An 8064-nucleotide genomic window follows, 5' to 3' on the forward strand; every position below is an offset into this window, starting at 1 on the left:
TTTTTTTTTTTTTTTGGCTAAAATGTTGATGGAAAGGAAAAAAGTTTGCTTGAAAATTTTTCTGCAGTGCCTTAATGCGTCTGACTCTCTGAAACCTCATGGTCCATTTCTCCTTATAGATAATCTCTTTTGAAAAACTGTGATGCCCATGAGGGAGTCCTCTTGGAAACCTGTCTTCTGGGGGATCACGTATTGTGTGCACTAACTGTCATCAGCACAGACAGTGGGAAGCAGAGAATACCTGGACAGGAAGGTATAAGTTTGTTTCAAGGCAATATCAAAGTTATGCATCTGAAGTAGACATATTTTCCATAGAACTTTCATTAAAAACTCAGTTTTCTGAAGAAAAACAGTTTTGCTGGAGATTTTCTAATTAGCCCTAGACCTAAGGTGATGTATTGGCACCAGAGTTTTAAACTTTCCAAGTATTTAACTAGAATAATGCAATCACTCTGTTCCATACTCTAAATAACTTGAGAACCTAATAGGCAAGAGTGTATTAATGTAATTTCACAGAGAGACAGAGGGTTCAAGCATAAACTTCCTCAGAAAAGCTGGTGGTATAGGTAAGAAACCCAAAGTAGTCTCACCATCCCAGGCAAAGGCAGATATAACTCAGCTTCTGATCCACTGCAATAGCGAGAGGGTCACCCATTGCAGGTCCTGCCCCCCACTCCACTGAACTCATAATTTCAGAAAAAGAGTTTGTGGAAGACTGCTTATCCCATCAAACCTGTAGAGGAACCCTCAAAGAGCTGTAAGCCCCATGAGATGCAAAGAAGGAAAGGCTAATGACACAGACCCAAAGAAAATGTACCCTGCTGCCAACAGGCTGGACTGCAGGAAGCTCCATCAGGGGTGTGTTTTGTAATTTTGGGCGGTGAGTGTCTATATGTTGGAATGAAGGATTCATAATCATGATGCACTTTTGATACCACTTTACTATGAGCAGTTTGGCTATACAGTGTTTAAACCAAAAGCACTAAGCAGATTGCAGATCAGGAAAAGCAATAAATCATGACTTTTTGCTAGTTATTTGATGTTTCAGAGAACCACAGTCATTCGTTGTGAATTCTTCAGAGTTCTCACTGCTAGCCCGCTTCAGTTTTATTTCTAGCTACACTACTGCTTTCTGTGGCAGTAGCAAAATGAATATTTTGGCCAAGAGTTTCAAAAGCAGTGAGCCAGTTAAGACTGGCAAAGGAGAGAGGATGAGGAGCAGTAGCTCCTGCCACGTTACTATCACCTGGCTCAGAGTGTCTCCCCCAAGCTACATGATTCAGTAGCAATGTATGCATGATCATTTCCTCATCGTCTACAATCTGAACACATGCTTCCATTTTTAAGTTCCCTAGTCAACTAATTGGCACATTCTTTCAGTCCTTTCAGAGCCAGCATGCAAAGACACCAGTTATTTTTAAAAATATGAGTGGCTGCTTTTCAGGAGAAGAAAATTCACAAGATTTTTTAAGAAAATTTATCACTGTTGTTTTGTCCTCAAGAAAAGATATTGCCAAAAGTTGAGCTGTGTTTTGCCATTGTGTGTTTGCCATTGTGCAAGGATCAACTACAGAGTGCATTTGACATTTAATTGGTATGCACATTTAAAACCAGGTGAGGGAGCAGCACATTTCCTTATTACATTGACAGACAGGCCTTTCCTGGTGATATGTCCAGACTTATCAGGCATGCCTCTGTGGTGTCTTATCTCCTTCTTCTCCGAATGGGACCTCCAACTCATGGAACAGAGTTAACGTTTAGGAATAGCATCTTTTAGGAATTAACTTCTTGGGATTAGAGAGATTTACTGGCTCAGAATCTCTGATGTACTCAGACACGACTGTGTAGAAAAAGAATAATTCATTCTCCAGGCATGTCAGTCTGGCACCTTTCACCAGTGCTACATTCACAGACAAAAGTGACATAGAATTATAATTCTAAACCAATAAGGGGCCAAATACAAAATGCCATGTCTTTCTTAACAAATTAGTTTCTCAGGAATTTCTCATGTCTTTCTAGCTTAATGACAGACAGAAGCAGAGGCTTTAGAATGAGTGAAATATGTAGATCACTTATCACTTCTCTGAGTTTGTATCTGACTATAGTTCCAGCAGAGCAGAACCTGAACTTCTAATATTTCTACCCCAACCAGAACAGAACAAGAATCAAGGTGGAAGCAAGCTTGTCTTTATGGCTTCCTTCTGTGCAGGAAACCATGTTTCCTGCTGGGACAGTGAGTGCAGCCATAAAGGCAGCCTACATCCATTCCTCTTAAGGTATCCATTCCTCCACAGGTATGTGGGACATGATGACTCCCTTTCCTAAAGTTTCTACTGGGAACACATATAATCTTTACTCAAGGCAACCTTGCTTCTAGATAGGTTTAAATTACAATTCATTTGTATTAGTTCTGCACATAGTCCTGTTGAAGCTTCACTGCTGATGGGGTGAAGTATTGTTCTGCGTATATTGGAGATCTGGCCCAGACTGAAAAGCTGATCTGGAAATTTAGAAGATGATACAAAATATTGAATCCATACAGACTTTTTTTGTTAACTTGCTCCTAGGTAAAAGATTACAATTTTAGAAGTAACCGAGACTAGATACATGAATATATGTGACATAGCGCAGTACAGCATAAAGATACCTGAGCAAGTGCAGAACAAACAAGCTTTATTAGGGAGCTCTGCTGTGACTAATTAGCACAGCTAGAAGTAGCTATATTAGTCTGGGCAGACTGCCATGCAAACCTACTATACGCCTTTTTTGTACCCAAGCAAAGTACTTCAGAGACACCTAAGGCATTAGGAATGCAGCAGACTTTAAGAGATAGAAGAACTTTAGTCCCACAAATGTTCACAGTTGCAAGGCTTCTGAAAGCCAAATAATCCCTGAACTCTATTTTAAAGTAGGGATAAACTTAAGGAAAATAAGCTACTTCAGGAAATTGGTGTCTGTAGAATCCTAATTTAGTGAGTTCCCACTGTATTATGCACTAAGATTCTTCAGTCACCTTGTCTGGTTTAGATAAAGGTTGTCTGTGCTTAAGAAGAAATAGCCTATAAAGAGCCCAGGTAGAGGTGATTCCTTCCTTTTTAAAGATATCTAATGTAGGATTCTGACTTTCTTTTTCATCTAAAATGGATCTAGCTGCAAACTATTCCTTCCTTCCATGAACTCACAGTTGTTACCACACTACTGAGCAGAAGACCTCATGTAGTACCATATTTCTTCTATGTCATTCCTCTTAAGGGCAGTGTTATGCCTCCAAACTCCTACTTTTCCAAGCAGCAGAGAAACTGCCTCTTAAACAGTCACCCAAGGAAGGTGACATTTATTATCTCTGAAACTTTAGGAATTGCAGGGTTCATGAGCACTCCTGGAGATATGTTTATCCTCAAAAGTACCTGAGACAATGCAAGTTGCTCAATTGATCCTCATGTGGGAGTATGTTATGGAAAATTGTGCATTGAAGCTTACAACTGAGATGAGCTGTTTTAATAAAACAGCAGATAGAAGAACTACAGAGGGAGGAGAATGGATCTGCTTGTCTCCTCTTTGCCAATATACTGTCAGTTAACATTAACAACTCCTGTTTCAAATCAAAATATTCCAATGAAAGGACTAATCACCACACATACACTGCAGTGCAAGACTGCCTTGACCTAAACCACTGATCATACCTTGGAAACAATTTCCATGAGGCATCCAGACCTCAAGGACTCTGCTGGAATTTCCAGCAAAGGTGTTGCAGGTGACTGGTTGCTGATTTCTGAGAAAATAATACATAGCAACTGGGAACTGATCCAAAACATTCCCTTAATTTGATAAAAGCTTTCCAGTGTTATTGCTATCACTTACAGTTTGTGTTAGAATAGTGCATTGCAGTTGCATTCAAGCCTCTAATCTAAGTGTCTGAGTTAAACTTCCCAGCTATTATATAGCATGTTTTTTTCAAAGAATGCTCGATTTATTTTATTGCTTGTTTTCTGGAGCTGACAGATCTGGCTCTTGGTATAACAAATGACAAGAAGACATAGAGGCCACTACAGACATCTAGGATTGCATATCTCTCATCTAATTTTATACAACTAGGTAGTTTTTATAGCAGTAAAAAAAAATGAAAGCGTTTCATCTTACTTACATTAGATGTCTATTTTAGGATGAGGTGAATCCTCAGAATAAGGACTACCTAATCTGGGTAGTATGACTACTTCTCTGCCTAGGGTTTCCAGCATAGTAAATCTAAAACACCACAGTAGCTCTCTCATCAATACTAGTTCTCTTTGTTAACCAAAATGACAGAAAACATGGATATCGGTGTGATAAGTGCTGTAAAAGCACTTACAAATGTACAGTATAATATGTGAGACATTGAAGAGGAGATGGACAAGAGTGTAAAGAAGCACAAGACACTACGAGTTAATATCAAGGGATATTATCAAAGCACATAAACGGTGTAATTACCACCAGGTCTTGTGTGCGTTATGACAGAGAGTAGCTTTAAGAATGATAAGCTGGATTTACGAGCATTCAAAATGAACACTTCCCAAATGTATCTAAATATGCTTCCAGGTATAAAGGTGTTTATTTGAAAAAATCACAACTGATCTATGAAATAGCCTTGATGGTCCTAGTTACCACCCATCTGTACTAGATTCCACTCAAAGGCTAAATCTTGCAAGAGTGTTCTGACAGACACTCAGTCTATCTATCCTGCTAATTCAGAACTCTGAAAACAGCCTTCTTCATAAAAGAAGAAATTCCACTCGTTCATGAATTTTACTTGAACATTGAGCCCTGGAGACTAGTCCATTCAATGTGCAACTTCACTATACAAAGTCTAGGGATCCAGATTACCCATAGCACCAGGGAGTGGGAGGCAAGTTTGCTCGGGACACTCTTTTGAGAAATCAACAGAGAGCAATTCAAAATCATTTTTATATTTCTGTACTTAGGTATGAAACTGCATTACCTTACACTGAGGTCTTTTCTCTAGGAGTCAAACAACTCTGAACTCAAGAACCACAAAGGTGGTGTCATATTTTCTGTCATCTGATAAGTATTTTTGATAAATAGAAGAAAATGTTAGTTTGATGTAAATAATGGACCATTTACTATTTTCTCCACATTTACTTTTTGCTCCACTTCCTTTTCTTTTTTCTTTTAGCTCACAGGTCATTTCTTTTTGGCTTCTTAGGAAGTGGCTCATCCTTCTGAAAGTTCTTCCCGGAATGTTTTTGTTGTAGCAGTAGATACCACAACCTGGTCCTTCCCTTTGCACTGGTGCATTATTACTAGGTGTCACATGAGAAGAATGTTGGCCAGGAAGCTAGAAGACCCATGGTTAAATCTATGCTCTGTCACAACCTTCATCTATGATCTGGGCTGAGTCCTCTAACTTCTCGGAACCTCATTATTTTCAGCAGGTAATAGCATTATTTTTCTTTTTCTTAGCAATGTATTATGATGTTAAAAATAATAGTGAGTCTGAAGTGCCCAGGGATGTCAAAGATGTAAAAGAAATGCAGTTTTTCCTGATCTCCCTCATTTATAATATTTTCATTTTTCTACATATACAGGATAACATCGTATTTCTAAACAATATATAATCAAGAGAAGAATTAAGCCTTAATTTGTCCAATGACTTTCTTAATTGCCCCAGGGATTAGTGTGTGTCTCAGAGAGATTATGTATGTAATAATAATATACCATCAATTTGGAAAAAAAATAGGCAAGCTTCATGAGTATAGCAGTTAGCCTAATAAATCCCCATAAACCTTGTCTCTTTGGTATCCGTAAACCAGCATTACAACACCATTGATATTACTTAATGTTAGATATTATCAGACTGTTCTTCATAGAAGATATTTATGAGCCCTGAAACAAATCATTTAAGTTTTTTTAAGGAAATATTTATTTTTCTATTTATTCCAAAGCCATCATCTGGGAACAAAATGGCAGATTGATAGAGAATTTGGAAGAGTTGAGCTAAGTAATTTCTTTACTGAAAAATAAAACATCATTTGGGCTCTAAATTACAGCATTTGCCATTAAATGTTGCTATTTTCCAAACATTTTACTTTATATAAGCTCTAGAAAAAGCACCAATACCTGCTTCTTTCTTCGATTTCTTTAACTTAAAGAGTCATGAGAGGCCTATAATATTTTCAAGACCCAGTATTTTTACTGGTACTATTAGTGATCACTCCTAATAAATTTCTCCTGCAGCTCACAGTTTTGTAGAAGTGGCTTTCTTCTTTTTTTTTTTTTCTTTTCTTGTTTTTAATTATAAAATAATTTGTTTGGAAGGCATATTCTTTCCATCTATCAACTCTAATTGTAATTGTATCTCAAAGATGACACCTAACTTATTATTCTTATGCTAAAAGAGGCATTAAGATGATGTCTAATAGGAGCAGAGAGTAGTTGGAGTATCATGATAAATGCATAGTTCATAGCCAAGTAACAGTGAATATACTGTTATGTTTTCTCTTGACAGGGAATTTAAATGAATAATGTCTATTCTAAAAGATCAGCTCATGTAAAAGAACATTTTAATGATGGTAAACTGGTTAAGGTCATTTAGGAAGCTGGCATGTTGCTTGTGGATATTTTTCCCATGCCTGAGAAAAAAAAAATAGTTTGATGTCCTCTGTGATTATTTCCTGATAACATCTAAATGTTGCATGAAGATTTGTCTGAAGATACGGCTACACAACAGTGTTGTTCCTGGGATGTACCACAACGGGAAGCCCTCTAAAGTAATGTATGTAGAAACAGGAAATACAGCTCTTATTTGCAGCCACATGGCCATATATTTGACAGGGCACATTTCCTCCTACTTGGATTTCTTGATTTCTTCTTGGACTTCTCGTTTTTGAAATGGCCAAGTACAGAGAAGGAATTTTCAGGCTGGACATTATAATCAAATTTTAAGTGGCGGAAAGTAGGCGATCCAAATACTTTTTCTTTTTAACCCTCAGTACCAGGAATGTACAATAAGCTTGAATGTTTAGGACAACTGTTTTCTACCTCCATTACAAGTGGAAAAAAATATAGGCAATTTGTGTGAATAAGAACTGTGCTTTTAAAAGGTTTTTCTGTTAACTGGACAAGTCTCACTGATTTTCCAAAGTTCATGATTTATTTTTTCATATCATGCACCAAACTATAGAAGCAATTTTATGACTGACTGTGAAATTAGAGCCATTTGGAATGTCTTCTCATTTTGTTCATCAATACACATTATTGTGGATAATTGCTAGGATGGCATGAATGATTCGAATACATACAAAGATAAAGTGAGACAAATTTTCCTCTAGCAAGGCTTTTCTGAACTCTGTTATGCACAAAAAAATTAAAATAAAATAAAACAAAACCCAAAGTGTTACATTGTTGCTTATAGAAGAAAAATAAATTGTTTCCTTACCAAAGATGCATTCAGCAATTGCTGAATTACACAGCAGATGAAGTGAAGACAAACAATAGAACATGACTCTAAACAATTCCTTCAGCTCTATCTTTCAAAAATATCATAAAGTCAAAATGCAGTTTCTTCCAATAAATAATAAAAAATACATTTACAACAAAACACACACTCTAGTGAATAAGATGTACTATCAGCCATAACCCCAACTAAGTGCCAGACTCCATTCAAATTTTCAAGGAATTCATGAGCTGTCTATAAAACCACTGAAATAAAATATTTGGGTTCTTATTTGAAAGGATATCTCTTTTTAAATTAATTTATTAAAATTGAAAGCCTAGAGGTTGTTCTCCAAATATGTGTGTGTGTGTCTATAAATATTCCAGCACTTCCTGTAATTATTGTTGTCTGGTACCTCCCATTTTAATATCTTTTATCAGTTGCTCATAACTTTCTGCATCATTTTGATTGAGACGTTTTCTTCTTTTTTTCTTTTTCTTTTTTTTTTTTAATTTGAAGCAACACAAGTGAGATTTTTCTCATAACACTGCTGCTCAATCTGGAAAATAGGAATTGTTTCCTCAGGAAGACTGGGTAGTTCTAGGATGCTTTACAGAAGGATTTGAAATTTGGGC

This window comes from Tinamus guttatus, unplaced genomic scaffold, assembly GCF_059628265.1.
Source record: "Tinamus guttatus ecotype Peru unplaced genomic scaffold, ASM5962826v1 Tinamus_guttatus_pri_ptg000193l, whole genome shotgun sequence".
In the NCBI taxonomy this organism is placed as follows: Eukaryota; Metazoa; Chordata; class Aves; order Tinamiformes; family Tinamidae; genus Tinamus; species Tinamus guttatus.